Below are 12,942 nucleotides of genomic sequence, written 5' to 3'. Positions count from 1 at the left end.
TCTAGGGCTAAATCATTGAAATTTCGCTGGACTACAAAAATGCTAGTAGATGTAACAGATGAACTAGAGCAAGATCAAATAATTCAAACGTATCACGATACCAACCATAGAGGAGTAACAGAAAGTACAAAACATCTTCAGAGAAAGTATTTTTCCCCCAAATGAAATCCAAGATTACTAAATACATAAACCTGTGCGCGTTGTGTAAAAAATCTAAATATGAAAGACACCCGTATAAGATCAAATACAAACAAACGGATACACCTAAAAGGCCTTTAGAAATCGTTCATACCGACATATTTATCATGAAGGATAAACATTACCTCACATTTTGTGACAAGTTCTCACGGTTAGCTCTGGCAGTCCCTATAAAAACACGATATACTGTGCATATACTGAAAGGAATATCCACATTTATCGCCACAGTAGGAAAACCTTTGCTACTAATAATGGACCAAGAATGCAGCTTCAAATCAATTGCAGTTCAATCGTTTTTGAACGACAATTTGATAAAATACCACTACACCTCTGTAGCGCAATCATCATCTAATGGCACGGTTGAAATTGTGCATAGAACAATAAGAGAAATACACAACATATTATCTCAGAAGGAAAGCACAAAAGACCTATCGGAATCTACAAAAATTAATTTAGCAGTAGCTACTTATAACGATTCTATTCATTCCGAAACCAACTTCACGCCGAATGAATTGTTCCGTGGTTTTAGAAATGATCAACCGATATCATCGATTCTCGATGAGCGCATACAGGCGAAGGAGAAACTTTACGCAGTAGTACATCATAAAATGCTAGAGCAAAAAGAAAAGAGGATTGCTAAGTTGAACGAAAAAAGAGAAGAACCTATATGCCTTTCAGAGGGAGAAACCGTGTTTCTGAGGAAAAAAACAATTTGAAACATCAAGAGCGTTATAAAGAAATCCAGGTATTAGAAGATAAAGACGTTAACTTTATAGATTATTGCGGTAGAAAATATCATAAAGAAAAACTCAAAAGAAGATGTATGAACTAAAATATTTTGTAAAAATAACCATTAGTAATACGCAGCAATATAGTTAGGGTTAGATAGGTCTCCAATATTATGTTATAGTCCTAAGATTTGATTTATAACCGGCCAAATTAAATAGTTGTTAAACAAATTGAATTTTGGCCCGGTCTGGTGGTACAGTCGTCAACTTGCACGACTTAACAACATGCCCGTCATGGGTTCAAGCCCCGAACAGACCGTGCTCCCATACGTAGGACTGACTATCCTGCTATGGTAACAATAAGTCACTGAAAGCCAAGCTCACTTCACTAGTGGGTACAGGCAGGCCTTGACCGACAACGGTTGTTGTGCTAATGAAGAAGATGAAGAAGAAACAAATTGACTTTTTGTACTCCTTGCTTCAAATCTGGAATCGTTCCTTAATTAAAAATGTGTGATGTTAGTTTTCATTGTGCTCTTTAAAAAAATGTTAAATATACTTTTAAAGTCACATGCTATTTCCTTTATCCTTTATTATTGAAATAGGATATTTTTCATTTGTCGCGTTCTCACACGGCAGTTCTGTTAGAAAATATCGCTCAACCCTACTTTTTCACTGAGGTAGGGGAAATCTAGCTGCTTGTTGCGAATCTTTTTGTAACGCAGGGTGGCCACTCAAACGCAGGGTGGCCACTCAACCGGAAAAATCGGGAAAACCGGGAATTATCCGGGAATTTTATTTTTCCAGGAAAAACCGGAAAATTCTCCAAAAAAAACCGGAAAATTATCGCAAACTTTTGCTATCGCTGTTTACCATCGTACTAAGTGCATTTTCAATTATTGGGATGTTTTGTATATTGTTCCCAACTTCACACAGGCCAGCAACATCACACCAATGTGTAAGGACAACATTTTCTGTTTCTCACATATGGTACGCAATATATGTACTAGGGTAAATGTACCTATAGTGGTGGTAGTACCAATAGTGGTGCTATTGCTCTAAAATGCGGTTCATAGGGCAAATTAAAAGTATTTAAGTTATTTAAGTTAGTGTGAAATGTTCTTTAGCCTTTTACAAAGGGTTTAAAAGTTAAATGGGGCCATTCCGTTACTTAGTGACCGAAAAATCCATTATTTTGTGAAATGTGTCAACATTTTTCCAAAATCCATAGGATTTCATAACGAAATTCATATTTCTGTTAACGTTCTAAATGATCACATACCCACGCAATTACTAGTTTTTCAACATGACTGTTATGGAATGTTATTGTTTTACTAAAATTATTTGCATTTTGACCATATTAATGCATTTTTAAGTGTTTTTTTAACATAGTGCCATTATAGGTACACAAAACAGGCATGTTCCTATAGTGGTTATAGTTATAAAATCAATAAATACAGTTCATTTTAGATTTTTTCGAGGATATTTTTGACATGTCGTACTGTTTTCACTAAAATAAGCAACAGAAATGAGTTTTATTTAGGTAATTAACCAAAAACAGGCCAAAATTCGCTTATCTGGCTGAATGAAAAATTGACTTCAAATCAAGCACACTCTTCCGGGTGTTGGTTGATGACAGGTGTGATGCAGTACTTTAGTGAATAGTTTCATCAATCAAATTTATACATTTTTTTACGATAAAATTACGCAAGAAACCAATATTATGGCAGTAATCGTTGCTATTCACACGAAAACATCTTCAAAACTAAGTTATATTGATATTATACACTGTTTTGAGGCATCCTTGTTTACCACCACTATAGGAACACAATACGACGACTATAGGAACCATACCACCATTATAGGTACAACGAAGCAATCACAAAAATATGTATTTTTTCGTAAATTTGATGTGTTTCATGGTAAAAATGGTTTTGATTGCGAATATAAAACATATTCCAATTGCTATGTGTTAAAATATTCAGAAATTGTCCTTCCTGGCACTTTAAATCCATTAAAACACATCAGTACCTCTACAAATTGCACCACTATTGGTACATTTACCCTATACTTCTCATTCGCACTGGTGCAAAACTTACGTTCACCGATATCGGTTCTTGCACATTTCGGCTATGGTGTGCTTATTCGTTCTACCTTGCACTCGTCTTAAATTTTCATCTCTCGTGAAGTTGCGGTCGTGTAGAATTTAACGGTGGGTTTAGTGGGTGATCCCAATATTTGAACATAACTGATAATTTTAAAGTAACCCAATCACACATCGCCTATACATTGGCATTTTGCATTTTGGTTTCGGGCTTCTACCTTCATTCCGCCCGGGTAACTGTGTTCCCACACTGGCACTGATGGTTGAGGTGGCGTCGCTTGTGCAGTCCGATCGTTGCTCCTTTGATCCGATTATCACTTCCCGTAGTACACTTCCCGTAGAACATATTCAAGAAAGTGTTCCAAAATTTAAAAAAACCCTCTGAAATCTATATCTATTCGTGAGGTGCACCATCAGCGTCGTGCGAGTACCAGCATAATGCATGGCTGTTGTTTAACAAAAAATCCGTTCTTTGCGGATTTGTATGCTTTCTCCAGTGGCTGTTTGGTCCATGACTTCCGGTTACCCTTTTTAAGGTTGTGTGATGACATCTGTTAATCAACAATTGATAGCAGATGAAAAATATCTTTGGAAAATATACGGGGTAAAGTCTTTACACGTTAGTGTCTTGATGCTAAACCACTAAAAAGCAATATTTGTAAAGCTTTTTTTGTCGTTTTTTCATTAGTTGTTTGCTCATATAAAACATTCGAAAATATAAAGCATGCATATTTAAATAGCTTAAGATCCATAGTAGCCAAATTAGATCCACATACAAGCGCACGATTGAAAATTTGTTTGTACACATTTGATAGAAATAATGCCAAAAATGGTTCTCGAATGTGTTGTCACACCTACAGATTGGATATTATATTGTTGAATAATTCACTAATAACGTTTGTTCAGTTTTTATGACAAGTGTCCACCTTTCCCGTAATGCCCGTGTTTACTTACCATCCTCTAGATAACGATTTTTGAAAACGTATGATACAATAATTTGGAATTGAAGTATCAATAAAATCGGCACACGAAGCATAGTGAACCGGGAAAACTCCAAAAAAATCCGGGAAAACCGGGAAATAACCGGGAATTTAAAATCCTGATTCGAGTGGCCACCCGCGAACGAAGGCAAGGCGCCATGGGTTCTTCTTCTTCTATTTGGGAGGCGAAAGAACTCCATTCGAGCCAAAGCCTCTATAAACTGTCCAAACAACAATTCTTCTATTTGGCGTAACGACCTACGTAGTCGTATCAACCTATATACAGGCATTCAAGACTTAATAAGTACCACGAATACTCAGTCGTTACTAAGGAGTAACGGTTTATTCGAGGCTTGAACCTATGATGAGCATTTTTTAAAGTCGTACGAGTTAACAAGTGTACCGCGGGACCGCCCTATGTATTTGGGACATATGTAAACATCTTCATGGGATCTTCTCAAACTAATCAATCTATCTAAAAGTGTTTATAAGCTCGCATTAAGTATTAAAACTATTTTCCTGTCCCTTTAACGTAGCATAATCTGTCATAGCTGTATATACCTGATGTGATATCTCAGCGGATATTCCTAACGCAATGTACTGAACACGGTAAATCCTGTACGCACAACTTTTATTGGTTGCGACTTAACTCCTTCGCGTTTTTCATCAGACTGACCCACTCCACTCGGTCACAAAATAAATTTTATAATTTCCTCTCTTCTCTCACTCTCTCCTTATCTCTTCATTCCCTCTCTGTTCCCCCTTAACGTGGTCCGGCGAACAGCAGCAACTCTCTTGCCTCGTTTCTCTGGTCCGTCCGACCACACAAGCCGCCCGCTTGCATTCTACGGTGGGTTTCGCGGAATTCTGGCCGGTGTCGATGAGATCGAACAACAATTGCGGGTGCCGCCGTTCCAGACAATTGTCGCCAAACCAGATGCCACTCGAACAGCCTTCCGTTCGCTCCTCATCCCGCACCTCTCTCTCCTTCCTCAGCCCACCCTTCTCGCCCGTTCCTTAGACCGCGCATCTCGCTCGTTCCATCGAAATGGAACACCTGACGTTGCGTGAGTTCCCTAAGATCTGTCGTATAGTCCTATAATCGGGCCAATCGAGGTAGTGAATTGATAAAAATTAAAAGAGCACTAGAAAAAAGAAATAATGGTCGCCACATTAACCCCTTGTTCAATTAGAGCATGTGTGCGTACGTGTAAAAATGATAGACGCAACTGTCAAATCTAAGATCTTTGTATTAGCGTACAAAGATATATGCGTCAACCTGTATCCTATGTATGGTGCTATTAGATTTGGTGGATGGAATCGGTATGTCAAAGTGGGTTTGACAGAAGTTACCATGGCTCAAAAAATTCAGAGAGCTAAAAAATGCTAAATAAAAGTCCATTTTCAATGTAACGAACCCGATTAACATCGCGAGGGTTGCAAGTAGTATCATTTCCTCGAAATCTTACGGTATTTTGAATAATCTTAATTTTTTATTCATAAATTATTTTTTTACAGTGTTGTGTCGTGTCAAAATTCAAGTGTTTAGTATGCTACAAATCGCACTGCTACCTGCTCCCGCGGTGCCATAATTATAACTGCTAAAACTAGGGGCGAAAAAACTGCTTAGGCTCGTAAACTCTTGTGCGAGCCCACGCGTGCCCTCAAAAATCGCTGTCAATTGCATGGCGGGATGCATGAACAAAAACAGACATGCTTTCAACGAGCGTCGTCGTAAGTCGTTTAAACAGAAAAAAGAAACAAATTTCATTTCAGATTCCTTGCGCGTTATCACACTAAACACAATAATACTAATGTCATATAACTCGCTGGAATCGATTTTAACAGCACCATTAGTACTTTTACGTTTGGTAGATGGAATTGGCATTCGGCTGTCATAATCGATTCTAGCGAGCTTTCTGACTTAACTATTCTCTCTAGTGTAATTACGTGCAGGAAATCGTGCCATTTAGGGTTGATCCATTTCTGATTGAACGACTCAAATTGTAGCTTATGACAAACGTGCTTTGACCTACCAATCCCGATTCCATCTACCAGGCTTAATGGCACTTGATATTTGCAGTTTTATACTCACCGCGCTATTTGCCAATATATGCCAGTCGTGCCAGAAGATCAACTTGAACAACTTAAAAATATTCTCGACATGGGTTCCCGGATTAAGCGTCCTCCCATACGTAAGAATGCCTATCCTACTATGTCCCAAATCAATCAATCCCACACACTTAAATTTTTTTTACCGAATCTCGGTTAATTTTTGCCAAGATCTGCACAACTGAGATCTCGGCAAAGATCTCGGTTAAATTTCTGTTGCTGAAATCTCGGTTAAAAAAAGCAAATAACATTTTATTCCGACGTTTACGTTTAACCGAGATTTTCGGTTAGAGCAAATCAAGATTTTGGCTAAATATAAAAACAAAATTTTAATTTTTTTTAAATTTTAGTGGTTTTATTTGCGTATCAAGTGGGTTTATTTAGGTAACATAAATAAAAAATATGATTTACTGGCAGAAATAGTCATAGCAGTCTGTGCCCATGATGATGGTCGGTGTACACCTTCTGCAGCATGATGCCACCATCGTGCCCCTTAATGTAGCAGGACGGCAGGAAGTCACCCTATTCTTATGAGAGTTCTGGTGTGATGGAAAGCGTAGGGACAGGCGCCGGTTCAACCGCTGGATGGGGCACAGCGTTTGGATGTGGTACATGTACAGGAAATTGAGCCGGGCAAGGAGGGGGCACTGATACAGGCACGGTTCTGTAAAGCGGGCAGAGTGAAACAAGTCTGAGTGAACCCTGTTTAGATTTCACGTGGTCGAGTGTTGATACTTACCTCGTATTTTTTTTCTTTGGCTCAACAACCGTTGCCGATCAAGGCCTGCCTGTGCCACTTGTGGGCTTGGCTTTCAGTGACTAATTGATTTCGAAATGAACTATTTGACAGGTGAAATATCTGTCAGATAACGCATCACAGCAACCAGCTGATGTGCAATGCTAACAAATAACATGTACAAAATCGCAACTAAATTCATGAAATAATTTCAATAACAAGTACTTCGTTAATTTCCAAGCAATAATTTATCATTTCTTCCAATTAGGGAATGTTCTGCTTATTAAGATATTATTTTTATGAAAATGTCGAAAGCGGATGTTGTGTCACCACCAACCCATTGGCGTTACCTATCAGATATGTCGCCTGTCAAATAGTTCATTTCGCTGTATATTTCACCTTGTCTGGCCGCACGGTGATGGTGCGGGCCGAACCAACTTGATCCATCGATGGCGCTGTTGGAAAAAAATCCGGCGCGGTTTGATGCGTTTTCCTGAGGAATGATAAATATATCGAGCATTTTAAAATGGTGAACAACACTTTTACACTTAAAACTTGCCGTACAGGTATATATTTGACTGATGCAATATGTAAGGTTGCCAACTCTACGGTTAAGTTTCGAGTTTTATACGGACGTCACACGAAGCGTAAACTTTGGCGTAAACTGGATTTCAGCCATACAACCCTGAAATCTTTTGACAGGAAGTTTACGCTCTCCCATACAAATCAAGCGTAAACTTTTTGAGTTTACGCCTCGTGTGACGTCCGTATAAGACAAGCAGTAGCTCCGTACCTCGTTTCATTCGTTTTGATCTTTCATCAGTTGATGTTAATTTTATATAGTTAGGTGTGTTGGAAAATTAAACAAAAAAAATTAAACCCACAAGTAGTATTATTGTCAGAATATTTCAACAACCACAACAAGATTCTTCTTATTTTTTTTTGTATACCCTTAGTCGTCGATTGTTTAACAACAACATACTGCGTTGACATCTTTCACGATTAACTAACCAATTTTCTATTAACATTTAAAGATTTTCTGGCAAAGATTTTAAAACATTAGCAGCACAGCGCGAAAATAATTAGCACAAAGCAAATTTGACTATGGTCGACCATATGGTAATACGACCAGAGGTAAAAATTGTGAAAATCATAGTTACAAAGTATTTAATTTTATTATGATTTCAATAATTCAAAATATAATTAAAGCGTTTATTAGCGCATTAGCGTTTTCGTTTAACATTTTAATTAATTTGATTTATCATTCATAGATAAAACAAAGCTCTCTATAACCGTGTATTTACTTTAGCTCTCTATAACAGCGGTCGGCAAACTTTTAGTCGGCCAAATTTAGTAAATGATCTAAAGCCGCGGGCCAGGAGAATGCGGTTTTTCTATTATTGTGATTTATTAATTACATTATATAATTTTAGAAACAAAATATTTGGTTAATGATATCAGGTAATGCGATAGGTATTATTGCTGTTTTTCTGTAATTGTGTCATCCAAGTATGGTTCAAAATTGATAATACCTACTTACATTTGTTTTTAATATGCAAAAATATAAATTATAAAATTTCGTATGCGACCTTCATTTCGATAGTCTCATTGTGGTGTTAAAATAATGTTAATAATAATATAGAAAATGGACAACAACTGTCGATTTTTTTATGGGTTTATCTTAACGCACTACTCTCTCTGTTGTTGGTCTTCTCACGATAGAGCACGTCGATGTGACATGGCTCCGTCAACAATAATTCTCCAGGATGCTCGGTCCCTGGCTGCAGCCTCCCATCCATGCAGACACCCGATCTCCGTCAGGTCTCGCTTCACCCGATCCAGCCATTGAGTTCGCTGTGCTCCCCTACGCCTTATGCCGAACTGGGGATCGCTGTCGAACACCTTCTTGGTGGGGCATGAGTCCCGTCAGGATGCTCGGTTCACCGTACAGCTCAGCAAGCTCGTGGTTCATCCTTCTCCTCCACGCCCCATGCTCGAACCCACCGTCAAAGATGGTCCGGAGGATGCGTCGCTCTAACACGCCCAGAGCGTTTGCATCCTCCGCTCGAATGGTCCACCGAGCGAATCAATGTGCGATACATCTCACATTTCGTGTTCGAAGTCTTCTGGATCTCAGCAGTCGATGAAGCCCACAATTTGCACGATTCCTCTGCACAATGCGTCTCCGGATTTCGCTGCTGATGTCGTTTTCCGAAGTAACGACCGTTCCGAGATAGCAATACTCCTTTACTACCTCGAGACTGTCGCCGTCAACTAATACACTGCTTCCCAGATGATCTGAGTCACCGGCAAGCAGGTACTTCGTCTTCGTCGCATTGTTTCTCATTGCATTGAAACCGTTAATTGCACTTGGAGTAGTAGTATCCCATTAGTTAGCAGACAAAATTTGACACCTCTATCAGTCGAACTCTAACCATGATGGCCAAAAAAGTGAATCAAAAGCGTGCGCGATCAAAGAATGGCACCCCGTAGCGTCCAAAATCGACTCCGTGCGGATGTTTTTGGACGTCGTATATACCCGTTTTGGCATTTTGGTCGCCAACATCTTGGCCAACATCAGGCAACAATCAAAGCATCGAAAGAAAACCCAGGTTCATTAAGGTTTCAAAAGAAGATGAAATGAAGACAGAGAGTCAAGTGGCTACATTACTGCGTTAGCTGGACCGGGATATCGATGCAACCCACCAAACACTTAAATAATACCTGGGAAACATAGAGAAACAGATCAGGAATTAGAAATCGCATCCACTGGCTTCGCAGTAGCAAACAATTACGCAAAAACTCAATGCAATCATTTCAGGTGAATTTCGACAGAATTTCGATATAACACCCTAGTCCGCAAACTGGTCCAACATTCGTCACCTGTGCCCCATCGATTTTTTTCTACGCCAACGTGATGCAAGAAATTTACTCTAACAATTTTGTAGCGAAAACTTAGGATGAATTGATGAAAATCGAAGGTAGAACTTAAATCATGCATGTCTTCGTCCACCATGGTGAAAATTCCTAATACTTGACATAAGGCAATTCGCAAAGTCTTGAACATATTTGTGCAAGTAATCTGAAATAATTCCCTTTGAACAGATGTAAATGTAAAGAAATTATCTTTCCTAGTTTTTTCCTACAGCCAGTCGAAAATGGCATATTTTTTCATGCAAAAGTTACGGGGATATTGACCTCGAGTTCGATACATTGTACTTTTCCAACGTTTAAATAAACAACTATGGAATGATGGACCGTTTAGTTAAAAGTTGAAAAAGTACGATGGTTTAATATGGTATACTTAAAGATCTTCAGTAATTTGTGTACGAATTGTTTCTTCCCATCTTTCAAAATCAGTCAAATCCTTTCGCGGGCCGGATTGAATGTTGCGACGGGCCGGACTTTGCCGAGCGCTGCTCTATAACCATTCGAATCTGAGCTACTGAATTCCCTCAAGTGATAGAAAACCCATCCATCGAACCCATTGTACACACAAATTATATAATTTTGACAGGAATTCAATGGGTTCGCTACTGGCGCATGGCATGTGTAAACAGGGAATATTACTGAATTAGATATCACTGTATTAATATTCTTGTTGCTACGGGTGTAGCTTTATGTTTATTTCAGTTGCTGCTACAGATTTTTTGTAACTGTCGCTCGCGTATTTAGGGTTCCGCCGATCAGTTCAAAAATTGGTCTGCCTTTTCTTGTCTCTAGTTTGCAACTAAGCGTCTTCAATGGTGCTTTGTTTTTCACCAGCTGATCTACTTGACCCTGAGTAACCTCGCTTAGCGACCTTTCTCGAACTTTACCCTTATTGGTTATGTTTCTCAACTTAGCCAGTTGTTTCATATTTGGGATATATGCCCTATCCGCAAAAGGCGGTTTTCGCTGCGATTTACGACCTAGCGAAAACGTTTTTTTCACGATTTGTATGGAGCGAAGACACACACCCAAATTATGGTCACAAATTATGGATGGAAAGTTAATGGTTCTGACTTCTGTTTCACTCTCGCTCACAGAGGATGATCTCCCGTCGCATTCTTACAATCCCACCGGCTCTACAGTTTGGTTGTTGCTGCTCTTTCTCGCACGTGAGGAAGTTTTCTTTCTCCTTGTTTTTCCCGTGTGTGGCATTGGCTGCGAACGATCAGTATCCTCATAATCCGTTAGTTAGTTAAAGAAAAATTGTTAGAAGCAATGGCTCTGGCACACCAAATTCTGCACAAATTCGTGCCCGTTTATGTGCCACGCTGTACGGAAAACGTTTTGTGATTAGCACAACCACAAACACAGTATTATAATGTGTGTAGATTTGGAACAAATGGTGGTAAACTTTTTATGCGAACGAGCAGCAATTAAATGCCGCATATTGTATGCCCTTTAAACCAAACGGCAGAATGCTTTTAATCGTCACTCATTTGACGCAGTCGATCATCACTAAGAGACCGAATCCTATGATCGGTCCTATGATACGAGATCGATTCTCATCCGGACCATTCCCCCGATAGCAAGAACCGAGTATCCGATAGCATGATTTAAGTAAGGTTAAGAAGCCGTTTCAGCCCTGTCCACAGTATTTTTCGTTACGTCAAAGAAGAAGAAAAAAATTGTATGGGGAGGCAATTGGCTTGGTATGCAGAGGGCAGGGAGCTGTGGGGTCTTATCGGCCACGGGCTGTGGTTCGACTACGTGGTTCCAAGGAGCGCTGATATGTGGTCAGCGGGGCGCCAGGTAGTTTGGAAGGTCGATTCGTGAGAGCAGCGATTTGGAATGGAATCGCACCTCCCAAATGATCCGGATGGTTCCGACCCGGTAGGTTGACCCGCATCCAGTTGCGTATTAGCACGAGTGGAAGCCCTAAACGGACACACGGCGGCAAGTTGATCATTCGGATGTGTCGAGCGAGAAGTTGTAAGAGGAATTCTAAACCAGTGAAGGATTGCGAAGCACTTTTATTTCTGTGTGGGGGGATGGGTTCCCTTCCTCGAGGCCCCACGTGGCCGCTTGGTTTGCGTACTGGTTGAACCGCCCCTGCCCGCACCTTACTATTGTTTGCCTGAAGCACGGCAAATACAGTTTAAATTTTACATTTAGTTTACATTTACATCCTAAAGCATACTAGCCATTTTGAAAAGCAACACGAATACAAAGGAAAGAAGGGGAAGGGAGTAAGGGAAAGGTGGGCAAACAATAGCGAAAGGAGGAGCGGGAAAGGTGATTATCGAAGAGGTGAGATGAAAAGATGAAGGCGTGGGTTGCGTGCAGCAGCGCGCATTGTTCTGGAGCGACGATGGGTTCTAAACAATGGGGGACGAGAGCAAAGCGAGCTGAAGGGAGCATACAGGAACGGGAAGGACATACAGGAAGGGAGCTACATGAATTTTTTGTAGGTCGATGTTCTTCCTTCCAGCCACACTTTGGAAAGAAATTTTGGATAGTTAGCCCTTGCTACGAGAGACGGTTCGCACGAGGATTGAACCGAAAACGAGCATGTTGTTAATTCGTGCGAGTTGACTTTACCTGTTACTAATTGGTTTTCCGGGACAGCGGGATAGCCAGTCCTGGGTCACTATGGCCACGCAACGGGGCTTGAACCTAGGACGGGTATGTTGTTGTGTTGTGTCCGGGCAGCACGATAACGAGGGGCAGCCAAAACCAGCCAAGCCATCCATAGAATGCGGGGACGCGTGGCGTAATGGAGCAGCTTGACGCGTGGCTCCGGCTGCATCACCGACATTAGAGGGAAGGGAGGGGAGAAGGGGCCCGTCCGCCACAGCCAATCCCCGACCGCAGCCGCGGCGCTATCGACAATGCATGCAGCATAAACATCCCTTACGCATACTGCGTCAATGGTGAGTGCAGCGACGGGCTAGAACACAACTCTCTATGCCACCCTCCAAATATGGAAACTGTGATGGAAAACCCATCCATCGAACCCATCGTACACACAAATTGTATAATTTTGACAGGAGTTCAATGGGTTCGCTACTGGCGCATGGCATGTGTAAACAGGAAATATTACTGTATTAGATATCACTGTATTAATGCTCTTCTTCGTATTCTTCATTAAGTAAG

The 12,942-nt window shown here is 40.4% G+C and overlaps 1 protein-coding gene across 5 annotated transcripts in view; it reads left to right on the top strand.

Annotated features, from left to right (window-relative positions):
- The window catches only part of LOC1280293 (GPN-loop GTPase 1), a 47,157-nt gene that overhangs the window by 33,989 nt on the left and 226 nt on the right, over window positions 1–12,942 (top strand). For 2 of the 5 annotated variants that reach the window (XR_009766189.1, XR_009766191.1), the window contains one exon: window positions 5,529–12,937. The exons of 2 other annotated variants lie outside the window; for them this stretch is intronic. The gene's annotated coding sequence lies outside the window, so the exon portion shown is untranslated. The remainder of the gene's footprint in view (window positions 1–5,528; window positions 12,938–12,942) is intronic. One more of the 5 variants, XR_009766192.1, reaches the window with a different exon arrangement.

Source organism: Anopheles gambiae, chromosome 3 (genome assembly GCF_943734735.2).
Source record: "Anopheles gambiae chromosome 3, idAnoGambNW_F1_1, whole genome shotgun sequence".
NCBI classification, from domain to species: domain Eukaryota; kingdom Metazoa; phylum Arthropoda; class Insecta; order Diptera; family Culicidae; genus Anopheles; species Anopheles gambiae.
This window is presented reverse-complemented; position numbering and strand designations above follow the sequence as displayed.